At 40.9% G+C, this 13,034-nt stretch overlaps 1 long non-coding RNA gene across 1 annotated transcript; it reads right to left on the reverse strand.

Moving 5' to 3' along the window:
• Window positions 1–2,269: 2,269 nt before the first annotated feature.
• LOC147653947 (uncharacterized) lies at window positions 2,270–6,468 on the reverse strand. Its single transcript, XR_015284099.1, has 2 exons — window positions 4,744–6,468; window positions 2,270–2,711 (listed from the first exon to the last, which is right to left on the reverse strand). It is a non-coding gene; the product is annotated as an uncharacterized LOC147653947 (long non-coding RNA).
• Between the last annotated feature and the right edge of the window lie 6,566 nt (window positions 6,469–13,034).

Here is a 13,034-nt window from a genome sequence, read left to right on the forward strand (position 1 = left end):
TATAAAAGGCTGTTCTCTCTGTTTCAGTGCTCTGCTGACTTCCAAAAACCTTTTGTGCGACCCCAGGAAGCACCTGCTACTTTGGTATAACAAAACCATTGGGTTCTCTTTTTTCCCTGTGAAAGATATTTACATGTATAAAATCCCTAGTCCCTGTTGCAATATGCATCCTTCCTCTGCTCCCTTCCTTTATCCACAGAGGGTGAGAAACTATTATACACCCCCTCCAGGATCCATGGATGGCTGCTGTGCTGGGAGAGACACGTGTGAAACACGGGGATCTCTGCTTCTTGAGCAGCAGCCCAACACCAAACTCCCAATGGATCTAACACAGGACACAGGAGCTATAGGGACAGATTGCTAATGTCCCCAACAGCATGCACTGACTGCAAAACAGATTCAGCAATTGCAGAAAGCTAAAAAGAACTGAAGAAGGAAGGAATTGAAATCAGAAAAACTGTTCTTTTTCCAGTCTTTTCCATCTACTTGAGTAGTGCTATGTATAACAATAATACACAGCAAGTCCCTGAGCAGAAATTAAAATGGCTGATGGAATCCTTGTCACGTCTGTGATGATCTTTAATGCCCAAATTAATAGCTGGGAAGCATATCTTGGTAGACTGATACTTAAAAGCTGTCTCTCCCCAAAGAGGCATCCTGCCTCCTCTATGAGCTAATCCATTCCTGCTAATGTATTTGGCAAATGAGCCTTTATTTGCACCCCGAAAGGGCACTTTCGTAGTCCTTCTAAGGACCCTGAAACTTGGTGCAGCTTGCACATACTCACTTGAATTCCAAGTTTTTGGGACGAAGATGCCCGCATCAGACACACAGCGTGAAAAGAGGCTCGCTTAAGGCAACATGGGCCATGGAAAATGTTAAAAACTGCTGCTTGTGTTGCTTTTGTTTGTGGGTTTCCTAAGGGCCACAGATGAGGTTTTTTAATTTGTTAGTAACACTCCTGATTGTGAAACTCTGGTGCATTTATACATCTCTTGTGGTTTGGGGCGGGGAGGGCTCCATTCTAGTGTGCCTGGAGTAGCAATGCAAGATCCTCTCACTTTCACCATTCAAGGATTGAAATATTGGTGTATGACCTCATCAGCTTCAGGTTCATCATCCTCTTGAGAAAAGCAAAGGGCAATTCTATCACAAAGAATCGCTGCAAGAAGTGAGAGGGTCACTGTGTGGAGCAGCGTGGGGCTGGCTGCACCCCAAGCAGCACAGTGAGAGCTTTTAGGAGATGGCTGGGAGCTGGACAAGAGAAGGCTCCAGAGAGACCTCACAGAAGCCTTCCAGTGCTTTAAAAAGCTTATAAAAAAGATATAGAGTGACTTTTTACACAGGTAGATAGTGATAGGACAAGGGGGAATGGTTTTAAACTAAAGGAGGAGCGATTTAGATTAGATGTTAGGAAGAAATTCTTTACTCATAAGGTAGTGAAAGACTGGAACTTTAAAGGTTGCCCAGAAAATCCGTGGATACCCCATCCCTGGAAGTGCTTAAGGCCAGGTTGGATGGGTCTCTGAGCAGCCTGGTCAGTGGAAGGTGCCCATGGCAGGCAGTTTGGAACTGGGTGATCTTTCAGGTCACTTCCAACTCAAACCATCTGATGATTCTGTAATTCTCTGATTTTCTTTTCCCTCCCCCATCCACCTATTTATTATTCTCCCTCTTTCTGTGTAAGTGGGTCAGACAGCCCTTCCAAGCTGGCCCAGGAGTGTGACTGAGTGGAGGAGGAACAGGAGCTGCAGTTGCACCAAAGGCAGCCCCACCATTTCCCCCTTTTCACACTCAGTACAGTGCTCTTTTAATTGAAAAATGAGACTTCAGTGGGTCTGGTTACCTGCTCAAAGCCTGTTCTTGAAAGTTAGTGAGTGCTGACTCAAGACCCCCAAATATTTTTTCGTTCCCTGGGTTTTGACTGAGGCAGCTCTGTGCTCCTCCAGGAGCTGCTTGGGTTTCACCACCTCAGACTCTTAGATGCAATGCCCTGACAGAAGTCAGTGTAGCAGCCAAAACAAGAGGCACAAATATTGTTTTCAGGCTTTGCAATCATTTACTACATTTGGCTTCTGATAGCCAGTCAACAGGGGTATTGTTTTGAGCATTTTAAAGTGTAAACCATACCCCCTGCTGAGCAGTTTCGTCTCCTTCAGTACTGGATGTGCATTGCGACATCTAGAGAAAATCTCTGCTTTTTCTGCACAGCAGGAGAATATATAGGACTGTGAGGTGGTAGAATTTGATGAATGCAAAAAGAAGAAAGTGCCTTAGCTATTATATTTTAATGTGTTTAAAAGTAGTCTCAACCTGAGAGTGTACACAGAAGATTGGGAATAAACTGTAACATTTCTGATTTCTGTGCTGGTCAGTTTTTATGTACATCAGCAGACATGCATCCCAGGCACTTGATCATTTGTTTAGGATGGGTTTTTACTAACTCTCCTGTTTATAAAGGGATCCTCCTTTATTGAATTTCTGCTCTCTTCCCATGCAGAAATTAATTTAGAAGGCAAAATGGCCAGAATGTCCTTTTACTGCAACTGAATATGGACCTTCTTCAGACCACTTCCTTCAAAACTTCCTTAAAATCTGCTTATTCAGAGAAAAAAATTTATGAGGTCATGTTGCCCTTGTTTTGCTGTCTTGACCCTGCTAAAGGGAGAATAAAATGAATCCCAGTATATTTATAGCACCTGTAGCAAATCCTGCAGAACAAACAAAAAAATTCAGATAAATATACATGCCATTCTATCTTCTTGCTATATTCAAATATGTAATGACAACTGAAAGAAATTCTCTGACTGCAACTGTTCTGAGCCTCTTGGCAGGTGGGGGTGGGAAGCACCAATAAGAATCAGCACTGGATCAGCATCAGGACAGACTCCATTCCCGATCACATGTGCCACCCTAACAGAGCAGTAAAAGACAGAAGCTCTCATCAGCTGGATTGGTGTGTCTAGGCAGTCTTTTGAGGGATGCCAGAGGCTGATGGTGAGATCAGAAATCGCCAATATCTGTACAGATGCCTGAAATTTCTGACAATACAGGCTCTGAAGGCATTGCTTTGGGATATCAGCATGAATGAATATTCTAGTTAAGCAGGAAAATATAACAAGATGTTTAAGAGCCTCTTTTCCTGCAGATATGCAGCAGCCTGCCTCAGAGTAATCACTTCTCAAAATCAACTGGTTATAGGAATTATTACATTTAGCTTTTGCTTTGTCTAAACCTCATCCTGGGAAAGAGTGAGAGGATTTGGATAAAAACCTAAATCTAATTAATCTCTTAGGTTTTATGTTTGTTTAATTTGACTTTATTTTTAGTGTGTTTTACTAAGGAGATTCTTTTACCTAGGGAAGCCAAGTTTACATTATTTTGCTATCCCAGTTTGTATGAATTGTCAAGGCTGGATGAGGCAGTCCACAGGTCTATAATGCCATTCAGCTGTGGCAGGCTTTACAGCATTCACCCTGAAGCACGGACTATTCGTGCCATTTTACTACTCTAAAGTATCACACTTGGAATTGCCCAAAAGTGAGCACTTTTGACTTTAAAAAGGGGGTCTATAACTATTCTCTCTGCCTTGGCTGTTTGCTGAATGGGTTCTTTTCCTTCACACGTGGTGAAGACAATGTTTAGCAGTTGAAGTAACTCACCATGCACCACATTTGGATGTAATATTCATTAAATCCTAAGGTGAACAAATTCCCAGGTAAGGAATAGAACATTTCTTAAACACCTACATACATAAGGGTACTGATACTTTTCCAAATATCTAAAACCAAGCCAGGATATAACAGGACGGCACCAAAACCATGGCAAAATGATTAAAATACAGCAGCAAGAGCACACGGCCCTGCCAAAATCAGTGTCTGTGCTTGTGACTGGTAATGCCCGTGGACATGTGGCTGCCTCACCTCCAGCACATTCATTAGCATATGCACATTCACATGTCTCATAAAATGTTATCCTATTTAGTACAAATTGTCCTTCTGTTCCCTTGTATCCTTGTGTGCACAGAGATGTCACCACAGAGCTGGCAAGAGGCAGGTCCAGAGCCTGCACCAGCCATCTCTCTGCTGCTGGTGGGCAATGGGCAGAAAAATTTGTAATATAATGCAGGAAAGGAATAACAACGGGTACATGCACCAGCACACTCTCTAGTAGCAAGAAGCCATTTGTTTTTCAGTTAGTTTTCTAGTTGCTCACAGCAAACACAGCATCACATGCACCCTTTTTTCTTCTGCTTCTATTTGCAGCATTGGAAGTGTGCAGTACCTTGCACTCATCTTGATTAAGGGTTTGCTCTCTCCATAGAGGGCTCATCACTAGCTCATCCAACACAAGCTGTCTCAGACTTTAATTTAATTGAATATATTTTATTTTACTGCCTCCTGTGATTCTTCAATCAAAAGACACCTTTCTGCTTTCTGAGGTGGTACATACCTTCAAAACTAGCATTTAGGAAAAAGAACCCACAACTGAAAATCATAGAGACACGTTTCAGTCCCTCTAAATAGGCCTGCTGCTGACCAGTTCTGCAGACATTACCTATCTGTGCATACACTGTCACAAGAATACCAGCCATCAGCTGACACTGTTTTCATTAAGTTTGAAAAGCTGCTGTTTTTTCTCTCTGCTTCAAAGAGAACTCAGATGAGCAGAAGTCAAGCAGTAAATCTCAAAAAAGGGCTTTGTCTAAAGTATCACAGTAACCCCTGTGCTAACAGCGAATACCTGATGGAGGTAGTTAATTCCCAGATGAGCCCAAATCAATAAGTCAAGGATGAGACTTGTGAGCATCAACAGTCTCCTTCCACCAGTGACTGCAGCACAGGAGGGGGCAGGAGGAGGGCTCTGAGCAGGACTGGTCTGGAATATGCTTCCTAAATTTCATCCTTATCCATGCCTCTCACTGCAGCAGGAACACTCGTGGCACTGATCAGCTGAAACAGAAAGCACAGAGGAAACAGAATCCTTCCCAAAGCAATAGGTCTGCATTCTCCCTCACCAGCCTGTGGCTATGGAAATTGTGGGAACTGTGACAACGTTTTTTCAGAAGTGTTTTTCTACAGAGCCAGCACTGAAAAAGCCATGTATGATACTCAGTTTTCCACAAAACCTCCATTGATTCCAATGGCCCAGATTCAACAAAGTGCCCATGTATGCCCTTAATTTTGGCCTTTTCTGTACCCTAGTAAAACAAACAGGGAGAAGATATTTCTGCCCCTCAGAAATCAAACCTTTCCTAACCTTGCTCTGCATATGACTGTGTTTGTGGGCAGTTTGATTGGCCAGAGTCTGAACACAAAGAAAACACAGAGCATTTTCAGCTGGAGCCAGCAGCTGAACAACACAGGGAGAGATGATGGGGTGCTGAATAATGTATGCTGGAAGTAGAATGGAAGTGAAATATTGGATTCTCAGCACTTATTTAAATTTTAAAAAAATCTTATTAAAAACCAGGCAAAGAATGTGGAAAAGATATAGAGAAAATATGAGTCTACATTTTTATGTCCACATCAATGGCAACATTTCTTAAGCTATTTATGCTGATGTTTAAGACTAAAACTCCTTAACATTACTTCAAACAAGCAGGCAGGCTAATCAAACTGACAACAGGAGCTATAGCAGCAGTTTGCTAGGAAAAAACCCACTCATTATAGGTCTTTGTACAAACACAATCCAGTTATATGAACTTAATACAGGATGAAAACCTTTAGAAAGAAACCATTTTATTCTGAAAAGCAACTGTGTCACATAAGTCCCACTTCCAAATGACTGTAAGTGCCCTTCTATTAAGATTTATAATTTTCAAGGATTTTTAGTACTATTAGATTTGTTCTTCATCCAGACAAGTGATCCTCTCCGTGAGAGGACACAAGCAGAAATCAGCTGAAGATCTTGCTGGTTTAAAAGGACAGCAGTCTTGATAAGGTTCAGTACAATTTCAATTGACACAGGTTTTCTGAAAAGGGTCCTGTATGTGAGTACAGTGAGCAGAATGAGTGGCTCAGCACAGGCATTTAAATATTTCCATCCACCTGACACTCACATGCAGCCCCTTTGCTGGCTCCCCTTCTGCAGCTATGTGATTAATTGGGAGAGGTATAACATCAAAATTGTGGGAACCGGCAATGGTCAAATAAAAGATTTCAGGCTTGGGCCTGTGTGAAACCAAGTCACATAACTTTCTCAGACTGGCCTGAGAAGTGTGGCCTGGGAATTCATAAGGAGGAATCCAGATAGTCCTTGGAGAGTAGAAACAACCTGTGCAGGCGTTGTTTGGTTCCTTGTTGTTTACCTGTAAGAAAGGGTCAAGGGGTGCAGTTCCCAATTGTCCAATGATGGTGATGTGTTGGTTTAATGACCAATGACAGTTTTACCTCTCAGACCTTCTTGGACCTGTCTATAAGAGAAGATCTGGAATAATAAAACTTGCTCTCTTCTGCAACCCAGCTAGAGAGTCTATGTCATGCTTCCATGGCCGTTCCTAATATAGTGCAACACAAAATATGTGAGCTGCACATAAAATCTTGATGCTTAAAGCACCAAAATAATGGTCTCCTTTTCAAGCAGAAACACCGAAGTCCTGCTGAACCACTGCAGTATTGGAGGAGGTAAGAGTGTGGCAGAGCTTCCTTCCTTTACCACACGGCAGCTCTGCAGTTGGTTACTCAGATGCTTTGAGATTAAGAAGGAATTTGAGGAAGGAGAATTGATGGGGGGATGCAGACACATAGATTTAATCTGACTTTTGGTACACAACACTAGGATGTTAAGATAATAGACTTTGCATTCTTCTTTTTTTTTTTTTTTCTAAAATTCAGAGAAGCTTCCTTGGTTTCACATTTTTTCTGCTTCAGTCAGGCTCTTCAGTGTGAAGTAAGAAGTTGACTTTACTCTGTGAACTGAAAGGCTGGAATTTCTTTCTCTGTGTTAGTGCATGTCTCACCAGTTGCAAAACCACATGAACCCCATGGCAGTCCCCTGAGGGCACGGCAGGACTGACAGCAGCCCTCCCAGCAGTACAAGGAGGTGCAGCACTGAACTCACAGGTGACTGCTGTGACACAGCTGTCCAAGCACCTGAACTATTGACACTGATGGGAACCTGTAAAAATACTTGGCAATTACGAGTTTTGTGAATTTATGCCTGTTTACAGGCATTCACAACTTGTCCTAAAATTAAGTTTTAGATTGGAAAAACATGCCAAATAGCATTACTTTTGTCATTTAACACATTGTGACTTAAGAACACTGAAAAATCCCCACAGCACATGTCATGCCAATTAGGTACTTTCAATAGTTGAAGACATTTGAATAATAAATTCAGTTACAACCTCTGTGTGTCTTTTGGAAATAGGATGACACGAGGCCATATTGATGTTTATTTATCTGAGGATATACACTCAATGTGAGAAATAAAACAGCTTTTCCCACAGTGAAGTTCAGCCATACACATTTCTTGTACACACCTGAAGGAAGTCTCTTACAGAGATTAACTAGTTTGTGATAAACTCTTGTTCAAAACTCTAAGGTAGAAAAAACAGACATGTAGTGAATTATAACATGTCCTCTTTCTGACTTGAATTAACCTATGTTACTTTTTTTTATTTAGTTTCTGCTTTTTTTTGCTTTCACTGAAAAGCCATAGGAAAATCAAAAGACCAGTCTTGAATAAAACTTGTGATGATTTGTTATTTATACTATATAAATATATTAATATTTGTTGAAATCGCTTTCTCTGCAGATAAATAAGTCCAACAACTGTATTCGTTGTTCAGAACAGAACTCAAATTCTTTACACATATATACACAGTGAAAAGATGAGAATTTTCCTACTTTGTTTCCCCAATATTTGACAATTCTGAAGGCGTGAAAATAAAACTCTGAGCACTGCACTCACAGAATAAGTAAACAAAGCATAGGGGAAATCTTGACTCCCTCATAGTTTTTGTTATAACCCCTCCTGCTGACCTGATCAATCTTTGTCATAATCTCATTTAATTATGAGCCAAATAATCACTTTGACTAAGCATTGCATAAACTTTATATTAATCAATTCAGGGCATTAGAAACAATTCCTGTTGAATCCCCATTTAACAAAGTTGCCATAAATAAAAAGCAGGACACTTTAAAACACTGGCTGAGATGAAGGAAGCCTGGAGGCAGCGCTGCTCTGCAGCTGTCCATGAAGCCCTGCTGGTTTATGCCAGCTCTGAGGTGTCCCCTGGTGGTTATAACAGCAGCAGGACCAGCCACTTAACTGGCCAAATCTTTCCTGAGAGATCAGATCAAATGCCCCAAAATGCAGAAAATGGATCAGTTTAGATGTAGGTAAAACATAAGGGATTTTAATTAAACAACAACCACAACAAAACTGAAAAAGCTTTTATATGATGAATTTTTTTTCTTTCCTGGTTGCATGGGGAGTTGCCCACCCCTGCAGGTTTTCTGTGTCATCTAACACATCCCTTGCTATGTCAGGGACCTATTGTGATAACCTCCTCTTTCTCTGAGCCACACTACACCTGCTTTGGTTATATTTTGCTTTAGTATAGGAAGTACTGGCAGATATTCTGTGCCCTGCAACATTTAGGTGCTTGCAGTATAATGCAAACCCCATTCACATTACACAATGAGCAGCCCCTGGAATACCTTGCAAGGGTCATGGTGCTCCCTTCTGAATCTGCATTCCTCAAAATACTTCCTTGCAGAAGCAAAACTTTATGATCTTACTTTTTGGCACATCCTGTGTAAAGCTATGCTTATTCAAACATACACTTTTTACTGCACTATTGATGCTCAAAATAGAAAGAACAAACAGAATATAACCTGTAGTGTGGCAGAGGAATTGCAGGTCAGAGATGTGAAGCCCAGTCTCACTGATACTTATTACAGAGAAAATCTCTGTAGGGTAAACATTGTCTGGGTTAAAAGCAGAGATGGAATATGAGCAGAAAGACAGAATAAATCAGCATCTTAGGAATACTTGACAATGTGACCCTTGCTCTGTTTATTCTGTTGACACTTGGTTCCTCACCTCTAACTGCAAATATGTGTCTGAGGCTTGAGGGGATAGTAGGGTATAAAGTTTTGATTTGAGCTCACATGGTATGGCATGCCAAGAGAAATATAGCACTCAGGTCATCCATCTGAAATCAGTGCAAATAAAACTTTTATGCACTTTCTCTCAGGCTTATATGATGCTCTTATGTCAGTGCTAGTGGAGAACCATGTAGCATCATGTGCCTACATCACACTGCCATGATTCTGTCTCTGTTTCAGATGCTTTGGGTCCTACAGCCCTGGAAGTCACAAAAAGGAAGTACCAAATCAAAATTCATGGAGTTATGAATGTTTTGAAGTTATTATTGAAGCATTTATTTTATCTCTCTGCTTAAGAACAACTATCTTTATTTGTCCCAGGCCATGCTGTCCCAATCATGCAAAAAGCCAAAGAAGGTCTCCAGTGAAGGAAATCTTAGTGGTGGAAAGCAAAATAAGCAGTGGTGCCTTATTACATCATTGTGAATGGCACTGGGACAGACTGACATTGAGACAACCTTACCTCAGCCCACCTGCAGACCCAAGGCACCAGTTCTGCCCTGCTGCTCTTCAGAGATGCCCCACCAGGAGCGAGGAGTCTGGGGAGGCCACAGGCAGCAGTGCCCCTCTGATACTGGATATCCAGGCATAATCCTAACAACCCTTTACTAGCCAGAAAGGGATGGAAACAGGCTTTTGAGCATGAGAACATACTGACTTTAACAGCTACACAGACAGTTTTAGAATTACAAAGAAATGCTATATATTACATAGAGAAACTGAAAATATGTCTAGTAGTTGTACTTGAAACCTTGTGCATTTTTAAACTTTTTTAAATCGAGACAGACTGAATATTGCTTTTTTAAATATGAGGAAAGAAAACAATATGAGAGAAAGAGAAAAAAATGTAAAGCTGGTAATGAAAAGAGGCTGTTTTAATGTCCTGAGTCCTTGAAAATTAGAGTTAATCCCAGAGTAAAGGAGTCACAGGTAAAGGGCAGGTACATAAATCATTAGCACTTTAATCTATGCAATAACTTCATATTTACTGTAGCTGTCTAAGGAAGCTTAATTTATTCTCCTTCTGCTCACAGAATACCAACAGTTTTGGCCAGAGGTCTTTCTACAGTTATCTGCATTTGGTTTAATTTACTAATCCAGGAATACGCTCCCAGATACAAAATGGCCAACTCTATTTCTCCTCCATTTATACTACATTTTTTTCAAAGGAGGCTTGTCTCTGTGAAAAGATCACACAGCAGGGATCCAATACAAATACTACTGAGTTGTCAGGTTTAACACTCTCCTTTGGTCTTTCCCATTTCATTCTCCCCCAGATGTTTTCCCGAGTGGTAAAATGAATAGGCCAATTGATTTTGGTTTTAGTACAAGTTCTGTGCAACTGCTGTTTTTAAGTATGAATTGGTCACTGAAACCCCAGGTCATAATTGTGCCTAGCAGTCCTTCCTCTAGCTAATGCTGCCAGACTTACATGTCTTTTTCATGTGCATTTAGTAAGCTTTAGCATTTGCACCAAAAATTTCAAGACTTGAGGCTTTGAGTTGTCCTTATTGTTGATTTTAAGTTTAAGTCATTGTGATTTAGCTGCTTCAGGGAATTAAGGGAAAGTGTTGGTTAGAAAAAAAATGAGGTATGACACAGAGGGTCATGCTGGTTTCAGCAGCGTGTCCTGATCACTGTCAGGAAAATCTACCCACTCAAGTGTTCTAAGTGGTGAGCATTAAAAAAGCAGACTTTGTTTATAATTGATAAAGACTCATTAGGGGGTTGACAGTGAATTTTCCAAACATGATTTAAACATTTCTGAACAGTGCATGGCAGCAAGTAATTAAACTTTTAAGAAGTGGAAGAAGGGAAGAAGGAAAGATAGAAACACAGAGGTAGAGAAGAAAGATGTGGGTCACCACCAGGGCTGCAGTGCTGGTTCTGGTCCAGCTCCTCTGGATGGTAGGTACACACACAGACCCCTCAGCTGTGCTATTTGTAGCATATGCACATTTTGTTATTCTTGAACCTGGAAACGGGTTGGGAGCTGTTGTGGTTTAAATTCCCACCCTCCCTGTCAGAGATACAAATGCAATGCTGTCTCAAACTTGTTTTTAGAGATAGTTATCAAGATAAGGAAGCTGGTCCCCAAAAATTGCTATCCTGCCTCCACAAGACCCCCTTCTCTAACCCCATTTTGTCTCATTGGTATGGTAACATTCCCTTTCTCTTCTACAAAGTGTTTGAGGCATTAATTCCTTCAAGTTTACATTAACTTTTTCAGGTTTTCAGTCTCTCACAAATAGCACATCCACGATGACTCAGTATGCCAGATTTCACTTGCTGATTCCACACAGCTGAGAACTCAGTCTACTATCAGATTTTCTTTCACTGAAGAGAAACTACTTTTTGCAAGGAGTCAGAAATATCCAATAAATCTGAAAGGAATATGAAACACAAGAGGGCTGGGGAACACACAGACTGCATAAATGCTTTATGTCTTTCCTTGTAATCCACTTTAATTCATGGGAAATCATGCTACAGCCTCAGGATGTCAGGGAAAAGGGAACAAACTCTGCAACTACATGTATGATTCCTCATAAAAGGAGGAATTTTTGCTTCAGAAGCTGATCCAGCTTACTAATGTGGTCCAGCAGGATGAGGCAGCCAGGCAGCACTGGCAGCTTACAAAGCTTTTCGGAGTTTGGCACTCTGGTTTCTGTCAAGAGATTGCTTAAATTAGGGGTGAGCACATATGAAGCTTTTCAGAGGTGCACAGCACAAAAAGCATTGCTAGCACCTTTTCACAGAAAAACACAGACAGCACATTAGGACTGGGGAATGATCCTCTTGTCTGGCTCAAGAAATCCAGACTGTATTCTCACTGACTGCCCTCTGCCCTCTCTATTTCTTACCTGTGAAACTAAAGCAATACTGCCTTTTGGCAATGTGTTTTCCATGTGAAACTGCTGGGAAAGAGCAAGTGCTCTTTATTGCTACTCACAGTTGATACACCTAAATTAGGGAACCTGAGAAATGAACACATGGATGTATGGCCAAGGAGAAAACTAAACTGCACCCTGTTTGGACCTCCATTCATGATATGGGGCTTGGGAGATGTGGCCAAACACACTCATCCTACAGTTTTGGGACAGTCTGTGTAGCAACTGGCCTCAGCCTTAATCCCTGATAATTAAGGGAGAGAAGGAGAGAACTGAATTTCTATAAATGAATGGAACTTCTCCAAGAGTACTGGTCCAAATGCTCAGAACTGGATACATGCTAGAAATGCAAGTTGTGTTTACTTTCCACTACTAACATACACAAACCAGAAGCTCAAAGTAAAAATGCTTTCCCATGTTAGCATTTTCCTTAATCTTGTTTGGAAAGAACAGATGTATGAATGATTTTACACACCTCTATTGAAAGTGTCTGAAAAATGTCATTGCATGCCACCATTTCTGTCAGAAGAACCCAGGTAGCAGAGGATGGATGATTTATGTGATGCTGCACTGTACTGACACAGATTAGCATAAACATCAGTTTAACAAAGGATGTTAAAACTATCTTCTAATACAGTTTTCATGTGAGACCATGTATAAGACAGCTAAATAGAATAAGAAAAGAATCAAAAAAAGGTAAAGTGAAGACAGGTAACAGGCAAAATTCTTTTTTATACTTAATGTCTTTTAATTTAGTAATTCAAGACCCATGTGCTTCTTGAAACACAGTCATAAAATCTATAAAAGCAGCCAAACCAGTCATACAAATTATTTTGGAAAACTCTGTTTTCATGTCTGCAGCACACAGCTAGTGCTGAGGGTCACTGCAGGCTTACAGCCACTCCCACTGAGACAGGGATTTGGTTAATGGGACCTCAAACTACTGGACTATCCATTGATTCTAATGCTTTTCAGTTCACGACTCCTTTCACCGAAATGAACTTTCTGAAGATAGGGTGAGGATATTCTT

Source organism: Cyanistes caeruleus, chromosome 3 (assembly GCF_971803275.1).
Source record: "Cyanistes caeruleus chromosome 3, bCyaCae1.hap1.1, whole genome shotgun sequence".
Lineage (NCBI taxonomy): Eukaryota > Metazoa > Chordata > Aves > Passeriformes > Paridae > Cyanistes > Cyanistes caeruleus.